Genomic DNA, 14,113 nt, shown 5'->3' on the forward strand with positions numbered 1-14,113 from the left:
TGGATAACACAAGACAGCGCTGCCGCATATCCAGGATGCCGTGGGCTATATATAATCATTATTGGTACTACAGCCATGATACGCTGGGGTTGCTGATCACTGAAACACTGCTTTTGGCCCACGGGGAAAGACAGGGCAGGAACCTTCATCCTGATTGCCTGGCAAAGACATGCTTAATACGCCACTTCATATATCAATCACCCTTCAAGCTACTCTTCTGCTTCTCAGCAGACGTTGATTGATCCACCAGGAAAGGAGAATAATGAATGGTCAGTTCTGCCCCGAAACGCATCCAGGGTTCATGGCACCTAAGAACATACTAGTGATTTCCACTGATGATAGAAGAGACAAGCTGCACTCCAGGATGCCCTGCAAAGAGATGAAAACTACATTCTCCAGAAATCCTTCACAGGCTAAGAATGGGATAGGCGGCGTCACATGGAAGTCTGCTTCTGGGGATGAACAAAAGAGCCAAAAGGAGACTTTTAACTCCAAATAACCCTCCGAGCACCCACCCCCAAGCCGTGCTCATGCAGTCAACGCCACGGGTTGCTTTAGCAGCATTTTTGTCAGAAGGGGTGTTACATAGTTTGGGAGATATAAAGCCATGACTAACAAAAAAAAAAACGATCAAGCAAATGAAGCACAAACTTAATTCCTCTTCTTCTACCCTCAAAGCGACAGACCATCGGCTTTGAAACAGAAGGCCCTAGAGAGGGGCGAAGGCCATACTCTGTTTGCAAGAAATTTAACAACCTTATCTAAAACAGTATATATAAAGAAAAATCATTGTTACAGGCAGTTGTGGAAAAGGGGAACAAAGACAGGAAACAGTTGTTAACTGTTAGCTGATCTGACATAAAGGAACACTTTGGAGAGCAATTATACTCACCCATCAATCTAATTGATTTGAACCATAAAAGCCTATATAACCAATTATTTGTATAACGTATTAGTTACCAATCCTCAGTCCGTTGCAGCACTGCTACGATTAAGATGCAAAGTCAACATATAATTGCACAAACTCCTATTTACACCTTTTTTTGCCTACAGTATATGCCACCCTGCACTCGCTTTGAAGCAGACGTACAAGAACATAAAAGTCCAACAGAAACTAGCCAATCCTGCTGGGAATTCTCACAAGTGAAGGAAGAAAAGCACAACATGCACCCACGACCTGAGGCAAGCAGAAAGGAAAATCCCTTTGCAAAGTTCTTAAATGCCTGGCAGTCCAAGGAAAAGCTGGAGCAGCCTCTTGTAATAACCACGGCGTCAGAGCCTGGCTTACACCTTAGGATAACACAGGAAACAAGACCTTTAAAAACTCACCAAACAAAACAAGTTTGTCTGCATCTGCTAGCACTAAACACAAACGGAAATAATTACATCAGTTCACGCACTACAGTAAAGCTTTGGAGCCAAGAGAGGCTGCTGCTTAGGGAAGCAGAAGGTTTCCCCACCTCCCAGCACTGGTAAGAAGCCACTACCAGCCTGCCTGGTGTTGAAGGATCGGAGAATTGCGCGGCGATGAAGAGCTACAGACCTGACCAGCAGTGGCACACAGCGGTGGCCACCAGAAGCTATGGGGCTGTTGCCGTGAATTTAGCTCGATAGGAACCGAACACACTGCGACATCAGAGCCGCTGCGAACGCTCACACCAGACCAAGGTTAAAACCAGAAATGGTTTTGGCATTCCCACCCTGGCACCCTGCACGACACAGGCACAGCTCAGGTCAAGATGCAGCGAGGCAGAGGGTTTGCTCAGGCAAGTCCTGAGCCTCCTCCGCTCCGGCTGGAGTCAGCACAAACCGCGAGGGCTCAGCAACCTGAGTGATCTCAGGAACGTGAAAAGCAACACAGCAAGGGCTGAACCTCAGCTAAACCCTGCTGCCTATCCACATCCATCCGTGGGTTTGCAGAGAGAAAAGACAAAGAAAAAGGCTTGATCTAGAGGCTAAGTCAATAGGATTTTCATTTTGTTTTCAAACAAGTTCCTGGAAGCTACTGATGGTAGTGCCAGCCTGGCAAGATGACAAGACCTTCGGTACAAAGGGGGTTCTTAAAGGAAAGAGAAGAGAGGCATGCAGAGGTGGTTGTCTTCTCCAAAGTCTGCACAAAACCACAGACTAATATCACAGCGAGGTAATGTTTTACTCTTGCGAGTAGCTGAGATGCCCAGAGGTGATGGCACATCCGTGCTGCCGTTACTCGTTCAGCCTCAAACATCAATAAACACGTAGGGCTGGGATTTAATGAGCTTCCTGCGTGTGTACAGTGGCCACTAACACACCGCCAAGCCCTTGCAGAGGTGGCCTCATTTACCAACGTAAGCTGATCCAGCTAAGCCCAGCATCAATTTCAGCTGAAGAAAGGGATTCAGCACCCCAACACACCGACATTCCCGGCTGGGAACCCCATGCTGATCTGTGCAGGAGCTGAGCAGTCAGCAACGCCCCTGACAGTTCCCCTCGGCCCATTTGCAACGCAATGCAGCCCCTACCACAGTTTCCCACCGCGGCCGAGATGCACAGGCTGTGCTTGCCCTGCTGCCAGCCGAGCACACCCGGTTCTGTAGTTACCGTCATCTTCACCAAACCCAAATGGCTCTAACACACCACACCAAACTCTCTGTCGTGCCACAGGTGACTGAAGAGCTCCACATCAGCTCCCTAATTAATCGTGTTTCATATGCCTTGATTTTTCCTGTGATCTCATGCCTCATTTTCCCCCATTTGTGATGAAACCTCGGTGCTTTCTCAAGCTGGCGGTTATCACTCACAGCTCCAGAGGCTGCTGCAGCACAGAGAAGCTGCCTGTGGTTAGACCGAGAAGGGCAGAGGCACCTCAGGGCAGTGGCTCAGGCCGTCCTGCGTAGGGCAGAAGACCCAGATCCTCTTCTGACATCCCCTGCCACCCTGAGCATTGCTGCCGCACTAAATACAGTGATCCCCAGCCAGTTCTTCCAGATCTACCCAAGAAATTCTTTTGTTATTATTTTTTATGCTTACGTTGCCCTAAGGAGATCTTGTCTATCGTGCAAGTGTTGGTGCTGGCTTAGAGGAAGGGGAAGATCTGAGGCCAGCTCATCACGCTTACTGACCAACCCAAACCACACATCCCAGTAGCTCTCCGGTGCTCAGTACCAAACCCCCCTGCAGCAGCCCCCCGCGTGCGGGCAGCCTAAGCAGCAGCTGCTGGCCAGCCTTCGGGACTGGGGGGCTGGCGGGAGCCTGCCAGGGAGGAGACGGCTCCGGCAGGGCTTGCTTCTCCACGCTGCAGGCTGGAATCACCACCCCTGATGTGTTTGACAAACACACAGATGTGGTGCTTCGGGACACAGTTTAGTGGTGGGCTTGGCAATCCGGGGTGAAGTTGGACTTGGTCATCTTCAAGGTCTTTTCCAACCTCCATCATTCTATGATTCTACGAGGCTGCTGGCATTTGCCCCACGCCTAGCAAGCAGCAATGGGGAGGAAACGGTGCTGGGGACCCCCTGCTTCCAGGGCCAGGCAGCAAAGCTCAGCAGCGGGGGAACAAGGCAGCCAGACCCCTCCCTGACCCAGGGCAAGGCAAGCTCTGCTCCACATCCAGCTCCCAGCGTGCTGCACTGAAGAAGTCTGTTTAGCTGCTCTCTCCTGCCATATAGGAATAACCTGAATCTGGCACAGAGCAAGTTTTGCTGCCCAGGGCTCAGGAGGGGAGACATGACTTCACCCACTTCCTACGGGGACAGGAACTGAGCCAGCGCAGGAAAACTCACTCTGATTAACAACCACGGAGCCAGAATCAGACCCTGCTCGCACTTTCTACCTGCCCTTGAAGTAAGCAATTGAGGAGCCGAGGCTGAACTCCCCCATCTGTGCCCTGGGCGTGCAGAACCACAAAGGATGCTCTGAGCCTGGGTCTGCCATCCACAGCAAACAAGCCAAGATTTGCTTTAGCACAGCTCCTGCTCAGCAGCTGTCAGCCCTCCTGCAAGCTGTGTGGGAAGTTGAGGGAAAACAGGGTATTCATCTGCCAAACACCTAGACGGTTCCTCAGCAGGCTTTTAGCACAAGGCTGGAGGCTTCCAGCAGGACTAAAACCACCGAGAACTACTCCTGAGCCACACACGTTACCTCTCTTCTGGGGAAACCGCTTTTTGGGGCTCTGAACCAAGGGGAGACAGAAGAGTAATGGAATAGGCAGTTCTGCTTGAGGGCTGCCTCCTCTTGGGTGTGCTGTCTCCTAAAATACTCCTATGGGTATGGGTTCTGATCCTCCCCTCAAAGAGGATGAGATCCTGCCCCAGGCTTTTGCTTCTGCATTAGACTCACAGAGCTACTGAAAGAGAGCCATCCGCATCACTACTTTTATTACTGACAGCAATAAAAGCATCTCAATACATAGCGTCCGTCGGCCACGCACAAGCTCTGTGGTGCTTTGCTAATTACTGAAGTTTTCTGTGCTGACAAAGAGATGCCAAGGGATGCAGCAACCGATGGGGAAAAACTGCACAGAGGAATTTCAATACCGCACCACAGATCCCCTGGGCTAGAAGCGTGTTGTAGCGCCTTGCCACAAGGGCCAGTGGGCACTGGAGGCACCCACATACAGGCACAGGATCTGGTCCTACACCTTGAAGACCACCCATCATACTATACTAGTACTCGCTGGAGACAGGAGCCTAATGTGAGTCAGCATTTAGGGAGCTCTGAGTAGAGAAGCAATTCTCCTTCCACAACTCCAAGCATCTCGCCGGCACCTCCTGTCTCTGGCAGCCTTCTTCACCTGCATGGAGCACCTGCCGTAGACGTTATTGTTTTGGATGGCATTGGACTGGTGGATTTGCTTTGCACCTCTGGCACACCTCTGGGAACCCGTCATGTGTCTCCTCAGCCACGTGTCCCTGAGCAAAGCTCACCTTCCCACACCAAGCTGGTGCTACGCTGCCAGGTTGCAATAAATGTTGTTACTGCAGCAAACTGGGTTTGGTGTACAATCAGCAGCACTCAGGGCAAGCAGCTTGGGCATCATCTCACTTGAGCAGGACTTGACAGCTGAAAGAATATCGAAACTTTATGAATACTGGATTGGTTGAGACTAGGACTTACCTCCATAAACTTATTTTCCCACATCCACACGGTCCACACAGGGTGGGCTGAATGTCATCTGGGAAAGGCCAAGTGACCGACAGGACTTTCAGTGGTATTGAAACCTTTTCCAAAGCTGTACGAGTGCTTCGCACGCAGGTTTCAGAAACCCTTTCAAGTACCATAATCTGATGTTAAGGTGCTGGACAGGGATATGCTGGAGCCCAGAACATCCCAAGTCACCCTCATTTCAGTACGAGCTGGGATTTTTCACACCCAGACACATGTACACAGGCGAAAAGGAGGAGTTTAGGCATGTAAAGCACTGAAGGACAAGTTTTCATTGTAAATCATTACGCTCATAGCAGCAAACATTTTCTCCACACTCATCCATAAATTTGTAGCAACAGAACCGCCACCACACACACAGTCTATCCAGGGGACAGTACCTGTGCTCCTAACCAGCCCAAAAGACACACAATTTAAATCAACCAAATCATACGCTAAGGGAAAAATTGTGACTTGTTCACATGGAAGAGCTCCATGCTTGCTTAAGCAATGCTAGGGACAGATCTGACCCAGCTTCAGCAGAAATTTAAGCAATGTTCACCTGATCCTGCGTAAGTCACCCTAAGAAGGGTGTGATCCATTGAGAACGACTGCTGCCTGCGAGCAAGTCAGTACTGATACACAGCCAAGCGAGGGAAACGCCTCCCAACACCTTAAACTGCTGTTTTGCTCTTAGCACTTCTGTTTCTTAATAAACACTCTGTTGGTGGCTCTGAAAGAGCAACCCGGCTGCTTTCTGTACGCGCGTCACAGGGAGCCTGCCGTGGTGCCGGACACATTAGCCAGGGCTCGCCACGCGAGGTCAGGGAACGCTGTCTGGTGCTCTGCACTACTCCTGCAATAAACTCTGCACCACACCTCGAAAGACTGATTGATTACACGTTTCTGCTTCACTTTAGCAATTCATCTCAGCAGCCTTTCACTTACCTGTACGCTTCAAAGCTAGAGAGATAATCCCTTCATTATCCCCTTGCTCTCCTTTGCAATTCGTAGTTTATTTCAAAATAACTGCAACATTGTACTGGCAGGCAGGAATGAAATCCTGGGTTCATCTCCCAGGGAGCTGCACGTGTTCCTGGGAAAACACCCATCTCAGAGCCAGCAGAGAGTTTATCCCCGTGGCCTACCCACACAAATCACTTTTGCAAAGATTGACTATGGGGGAACCAGCTGTTTCAGTAAGAACAAGACTCTCAGGTTTTTCAAAGCAAGCCACGAAGATCCTGGCCCTAATTATTCGCTCACTCTGTTCCGTCATAAAGTATAAACCCTACGGCCCTAATCTCCACTGTCACTGCTCATCTGCCCCAGAGAAATTCTAGCCCTCTGAATTTTATCCTATAGATTCTGTATAGGCATACAAATAAGGCACGTTTTTGTGCTTCCCTAGCTGATATTTCAGTCACCCGTCCTAGAAACTGTTACCCAAAACAATAAGCTCCTCTGAGTGAGCATCAACCATTCTCCGTGAATATGTCAATAACTGGAAAACATTAGACAAAGCTGAAATAAGTCGTGAGGCTACATAAGTGTTTGGAAGATACAGGAGCATTTGTAACTTCCACAAACCCAAGACAACTAAAATGCTCTTTGCCGGGCTAAAGCAGCACACAGTATCCCCTCGGTTAGGACACCACACTTCCAAGGACCAACGCTGAGGAACAGGGACAAACCAAACCTCCCTCTCAGGCGAGAGGAAACACACGCCAAGTGCCTTCACGCAACTGAGGAAGCGCCTCGTTCGGCACCACAACATCCCCCTGCTGAGCCAAGGCCGACAGAAGCATTCTAACATGGCGCCTTTTCCTAAAGATATTCCCCGCTTACTCTTCAGTGAAGCGTAAAGCTGATGGTGTTTCTGTGGCCTGACCTCAGCTTCTCCTAGCCTAATATAAATGTTACACCTATCTCAGGAGGCAGCGAGCTCTTCCTGCCAAATCCCAAGAGCCCTCAAGTCCTGGCTGCATTAGTCCTGATGTCGTGAGCTGTGGGAGAAGGCAAACAGAAAGAACAAGGCTCTGCGGCAAAACAACGTAGAAGCAGTGCAGGGGACAGATGTGTAAGAGACAGCGGCATTGGAGCGAGTCTGACAGAGGCACGCATTCCCACGTCGCGCTTCAAACAGAGCACCGCCAAGGAATGAAGCTTCACACGTGCATATGCACACCGTAACGGAGAATCAAGGTTCCTCCCGCCTCCGACTCAGCAACTCCCAGCAAAACCCGATTCCAAAAAACCTCATTCCTGCTTGAGGGGATGCACTTTAAAAGCCCCCTAAACACCAACTATTTGTCACTTTTCTTTGAGGCAAAGCCGGGACAGGGGAGATACACCTGGAGAGGCAATTAAGGTGACCGGGACAACAGGGAATGATGGCAGATGGCAGTCATGGGGGGTGCTGGGTGGAGAGCACCCAGCCGACACCAGCATCCCCCAGGGAGAGACCGGCGCACAGCCACACAGAACGAGGGCACACGCAGCCTTTGCCCCTTACCTGCTCACTTAAGCACCGAAACATACAGAGGTTTTGAAAGAAAAGGTTTTAGAAGTAGTCTGCAAAGCAAGCTTAACATTTTTCTGCTTTGAAAGGTCTCTGTTTTGAAGGACGCAGAGACTGGGCACCATGCAGTGCCCAGACCTTACCTGTGTCATAGTGAACTGTCAGGGGCCTGGAATAATCACCAGTCTTCTCTGGGTGGAAGTCCACCGTTACTTGCATGGCATCGCCAATCCCAAGAGTCCCAGCAGAGGCATCAACAGAGAAAGGGCTGCAACACGGAGAGGCACATCAGGATTATTGTGGGACCTTTGGGGACTACGTTCCTTCTGCCGTCCAGCTCACTCCAGCTCACCTGTATTAGCAAGGGGCCAAGAAACCACAGTCAGCAGCAGAAAAAGAGAACATACAGGGCCAGGAACTGAGCCACCGACCCAACTCCTGAAGAGCTCCAGCCCTCAGAAGATCCTAAGCGATAAAATGACCTCGTCTCCCCCATACCCTGCATCCAGTTTTCTGCAGCAAGGCTCAAGAGTCTGACTGCTAGCGATACGATCGGAGGAGGGTTTTTGAAGGGCACGGAGATGGCAAGAGTTATTTGCATGCACAACTTGACACTGAGTTCCTCAGGAATCCGTCTTTTCCTGCCACCTATAAACCTCAAGAGATGCAAATGTCAAGGCAATACCTGTCCCAGTGAGATTACAGCCTGGAAATCAGACAGGGAGAACAGAAGTTTATTCTTGAATGACCAGAGAATAATTAGACTTTAATGGCAGAATTAATCTATCTTTCTTTTTTTTTTTTTTTACCTTGAAAGCATCCTGGGTTTGCCTCAGAAAGGGCACATTTTATCAGCATTTCAATGAAAGCTGTTCTAAGCAAAGAAAAATCTGTACGAGTGCAAAGGCAGATTAGAGTGATACAGAAACAAGAAAACAAGACACAAAAGGAGTATCCCATTTACAGCCTGAACAATTAAATCTCTAGCTAAATGAAGCACCGCTAGCAGGAGCATATCAAGGCACCTTCAACAGGAGGTTTTCTGCGTATTCACAAGCAATGCAGTCTGGGGCTCTGGGTTGTAATCCAGGCTTGGTAACTGTTTGCTTGGCCTACTAGAGAAATTCTGTGCAATGTGTGGGAAATAGTATGAAAATGTGTCGGTGTACTTTAGATTTAACAAGAGCAATTATGATTTGTCGCCAGGTAAACAGCTCTCAGCTGACAGACACATAATTCAGTCCTTTAATGCTCAGGGAAAAGTCAGATGCAACATGTTTCTGCACAACAGCAGCTGGGCTTTGCGGCTCTTGTACAGCCTCACTTAGAAAGCAAAAGTTATTGGATTTAGTGCTTTGCTGGTGGTCAATTTGTCACCTTAAAAATATTTTCTGCAGAGTTTTACAGTGATTGGGGAGTGCAGCCCACAGAAATAATGACAAAAAATGGAGCCATGCGCAAGCTTCGCTTCGCTCATGGAAGCAGTGACAGCTGATGAAATTGCTGGAGTTCCTGCTCATTAAGGAGACACTGATGCAATTGGGGGCCTGACCTGCTCCCATCACGACTAGCAAGAACATCGCCAGTGACTAACGGGGAAGCATTGGGCCCGCAATGTTCACGTGCTGGACCTGAGGCTTTTGAGAGGGAGGAGGAAAGCCAAGGCGCCGCCAGCCTCAGAACCGGGCTGCTCTACATGGCCCTGCACCTGCGCTGGGGGTTGTGCCTGGTTATACTGGGCAGGACTCTGCTGGTGCTTGGCGGGGATCACTGCCTGCTGTGGGAAAGGCACAGAAAAATTCCCCCCCACCTCTTTTAGTTTGTTGTTTTTACCAGAAACATTGCCAGAACAGAAAAGCTGCCGGTTAAGGGCCACACTTCAGCACTACCTCCCATCCCATGCCCTTCCTACTCCATCCCCATGTCTGCATACCCCTGCCCTCAGATAGCTGGGATGGGAATGACACTCCTGAGGATGACTTCAGGGGATGCCCGAGAAAGTAGATACCTTCACATCTTCAAATTACCAGAGAAGAGGATCCCACCGAGGTCAGGACTCATTCTCAGGACTGAGAAACAGAGCACAAGTCAGACGCCGCACCTCCTGCCTCCCACCCCACGCTGTACCCACAGGACAACTTGGTTCCTGCTGTAGCAGGAGCTTGGTATCCCTCACGTAGACCTGCTTCTCCAAGACCCAGAGGGATGTAAGGTCCATGCTTCACCTGAACTCTGAACTTCAGTCCACATCACTAAGCTGTTCCCTGCAGCCTACAGATAAGAGATGCTAAGGAAACGTCCCTGACACACTAATAGCCACATGGAAACCACTGCCAACAGATGAAGCTGGCAGGCTAAACTTTGGCCTTTTAGCCATTAATTGTGAGCTGTTCTTTACGGTAATTCTTGTCCTGTTAGATCTACCCTTGTAATGAATAACTACTGCTCCTGACAAAACAGGAAAGATAAGGTTTGGAGGTTTATTAATAGCTCTTCTTCTGACATGCTTTTCAACTACGTCCATTTGTACGTTTGCTTTGTTGTACAACATCTAAACTTTCACAGGTCCAGATCTCCCAGCGGTGCCTTGCAATCCCCAGCTTGTATAAACTCATCTAGCCGCACCAATCTGAGGGAGACCTTCCCAGCAGAACCTGCTGAGATCTTGCCCGTAATTGCCCTTCAGAAAGGGAACAACACCAGATTAGTAAGCAATTTCATTGTGATCTGCCTTGGCGTTTACATCTTGCTTGCTTTCACCAGGCATCAGCTCCCCAAGCTGGGCAAAAGTTAAATCCCATGAGGATACCACGGGCAAAATACTCCTGACAATTTAGCAACCAACTGACAAGTGAACAACGCTGACAGTTCTGTGGCTCAGCTTTCCCGACTACCGCGCTGCCTTTCCTCCTGGAACCATACGTTTAGTCAGTGCAGCGTGCAACGAGGCTGCAACATACTTCGTCCCATGGTATGTTTCTCTTCTACAACCAAAACCCCTTTACTCCTCTGGTGCCTTAATTTGCATTATAAAATCATCTGAGTTTGTGAGAATTGACTTCATTAAAAGCTGCCTCCAACCCCAAGACCGACGGTAAAATTACTGGTGATTGAATTGCCCCCTCTGTCAACTAAGACCTATTGCAGGAAAAAAACCCCAAAGATCACTTAATCTTGGCATACATAATGTTTTGGTAATGGTATAAAAGCCAAAGTCGAGCACTGTAACCACTCCAGTAAACACAGTCTGTTAGGTCAAAGCATCCAAGACTCCATCTCCATACTGAAAAAATCCTGCACAGAGCCAGCATCTCACAAGCTCTCTCTTTCCCTCTTTCCCTGCACGTAGGCTCTGTTGTCACATCCCTGTACATCCCATGGTAACTCTCCAGCCCCACACCTCCATGTAGTATAATGGGTACTGCAGGGAGGGATGCAAGGCGACTCCTGGCACTGTGCCATGTAGGATCATTTCCTGAGCTTCCAGAGCTTGGTGGGACATTCCTAAATGGACCTTCTCAGACAGATCCTCTCTAACCCATAGCACAGCACAGCACAGTGTAACGTCAGGAAAAGGCAGTGCTGCACTGAGATCTGCTTCCAGGCACCATTTTCAACTGAAATGTACTGGAATGACATTTATCTCCGTGAATGCCGTGGAGAAGAAACTCACTATCCAGCCTTAACAATGAGAACGGCAGGAAAAGACTTTCTATATTTATACTATTATTATTTTTTTTATTACTACACTATGCAGTGAACAGCTGGGTATGGGCATGCAGGGGGAGGACAGGCACAGAGCCAAGCTGCATAATGGGGAGTGCTTTGGTGTCAGGGTTCCCACACACACACACACACCCACCCTTTACGAAAGAGGAGTCAAAACGTGTCCATGTTTTCTGGTAGATACCACGGCAAGGGAGAGTTCTGAACAAGCAACAGCAGAAGGATGCTGAATTGGCTCCGTGGATTCATTTGAGAGTTCTGCCGTGGAGTAAAATACACCACACAAGTCCTTAGATAAAGTTGTAAGAGGCAAGGAATGTCCTTATGAAGTGACCCGCTGCAAGAGCAGAGCTCGCAGTACTGACCGAGAGGAAAGGTTAGCATTGGAGATGGGCTGAAAAATGCACTGAAGGTGAAAGCTGGTAGGTTACGCTTGATGCCAAGGGAATTTTGAGAAAGGAGGCAGAGAGAAGTGATACGAGCGGCGCATTGGACTAGGAAACTGTGGCGCCTGCAGCTGCCTTGCAAAGGGGCAAGAGCCTGAATTCGCCCAGGCCAGAAGACAGAAGTTGCAGCAACTAAGAAGTCTCAGTTGTGCAGAGAGAGAATGAAGGACACAGAGGCCAGCTGATGGTCCACAAACTTTGATCTCTCATTCCCTTCTACCCCACTAAGCCTCCTCCCCCTCTCACGTGCACGCATGCTTACACATAGCGGCACACAAAACTATTATGTGATATTGATGTTGGCTTTAACACAACACTACATCCGTACTCAGCAAAAGTTAAGCACACACTAAAGCTGCTTCAGTTCTCCACTAAATAGGAAGAGACTAAAACAGTCCTGAATGTAAGTCTGTAAGGCTGGCACTCCTACCACCTATGCCATAACTCTTAAATACTGCGTCTCGTATCTACACATTAAGCTCTCCAGGACAGGAAACACCACGCATTAATGTCCAAAGCACAGGTTTAAGTGTTTGTGATGCTGAACAATCATTACGGGAGTCATTCAAAAGAATGCAATGACATTAAACTAAAAACTTCCCCTGTCGTTAATAATGATGCAGCCTTGGTCACAGCCTCTAACGCAGGGAAATTAATCCCCTGACATGAGGAGGAAAACGGTCTCTCCCGCGAAAGCCTCTGTAAGTAGAGTTGTTCAAAGACAATTAACAGCTAATGACCTACTCGCCTGTGGAGCAGTGTATTGGTGAGACTCTCCAGCCAACTTGTCATGCCAGCTGGGAGGCCAGTTCTTTTCTGCTGGGGCTGCTGGAGCCACTGAGCTCACCTGGGACCTCGGGGCAGGCACCTGAGCAACTTCTCACAGCACAAGCAGCAGGGAACCCACTGTCACCCAGCGCAGTCCCCAGCACTGGCTGGAGAAACCACTCCTGGCACACCATGGCCTCATCGCACAGGGAGAACGTGGTTGTTCTGCTCCCAGGCTGCAAGGGGACGTGGTGACCTGGTCAAGAGTGGGGAGCACTCGGATTTTGAGTGGAGGATACAAGCTTGGGGGAGTACAGTCGAGATACTGGAGGGCTGGGCTGCTATTCAGGGGACACAGCAGAACCGCATGCAGCCGAGGGATGGAAAATGCAAAAACCTGTATTTGGGATGGAAGAATCCCTGGCAGTGCAGGCTGGTGGGCACGAAAGCCTTTCTACAGAAGAGGAGCTTAGGGGCTGGAGCACAGCACATACAGGGAGATGCTGGGATAAATGGCTTCGCACAGCCTTGAGAAGGAAAGACGAAGGCTGGTATCACTTGGTCTTACTTTTCGTGTTGAGTGCACACCTGATCAAACTTTGACACTGGTCTTGCTCTGAGCACTGTGTTTGCTCACATGATCTCCAGAGGTCTCTTCCAAAGTTATTCTAGGATTTTATCTTCTCCAGCAGCCCAATTCCATTTCACGTGTTCCCCAAATTTCTCATATTATTTCTTATACATCTGTGCATATATATAGGCAGATGGTAGACAGACAGGCATTAGAGGAACTCAACCTTTAAGAAAGTTCCCGATGAGGAATTCATTATGACATTTCGCTGAACACTTAAAGCAAAAAAAAATAAAAGAGCAGAAAGACAGGAACCTCAGAGTATTTAAAAAAGAAATCTGAATGAAAGTGGGGGCGACCTAATTAGAATAAAACGCTGCTTATATTCAAAGACCATCAGTTTGAAATTTCAGACTGGCTTTCAAAAGGTCATAACGAAATGGAAGAGATGACTGATGCCTTTGGCTGACATGGGAAATCTTACCAGCTTTTGATCTCTGCGCACACGCAATCCAGTTATTCAGAATTGTACTTTCTTGTGTAGTTTGAAATAAAGCTTTCGTAACGCTTCCCATCCCTTTGTTGCAAATCAGGACTGAAACATTCAATTGGTGAAGTTCAGCATAAAATCCATATCAAGCAGGATTCAACGTACGCCGTATCACGCGATAGAACAGTTGGCAAGGACATTGCCAAGAGATGCTACACACGACTGGGTACTTGTTTTGGTGGTGACAAGTAGATCTGGAAATCCCAGAGGGAAGCTGTACAGGGATTTACAAGTTCCTGCCTACGTATTTCCACAGTGAAAAGAAGCAGCCTGCTTGAACAGCATCCTGGAAGCCTGCTTCAACAGCCTTGCCAGGCTTTGGTAGAAGCCTCTTGGACCTTCGCATTTCCCAGGAGAAAGAGCAAAGAGCCTTCTCTTGACCCCTGTTTTCCTGGGGAAGAAACCGAAGC

At 48.8% G+C, this 14,113-nt stretch overlaps 1 pseudogene; it reads right to left on the minus strand.

Moving 5' to 3' along the window:
• Nucleotides 1-14,113, minus strand: part of LOC129734811 (hydrocephalus-inducing protein homolog) — a 54,281-nt pseudogene that overhangs the window by 25,239 nt on the left and 14,929 nt on the right.

Source organism: Falco cherrug (genome assembly GCF_023634085.1).
Source record: "Falco cherrug isolate bFalChe1 chromosome 17 unlocalized genomic scaffold, bFalChe1.pri SUPER_17_unloc_1, whole genome shotgun sequence".
Taxonomy (NCBI): Eukaryota; Metazoa; Chordata; class Aves; order Falconiformes; family Falconidae; genus Falco; species Falco cherrug.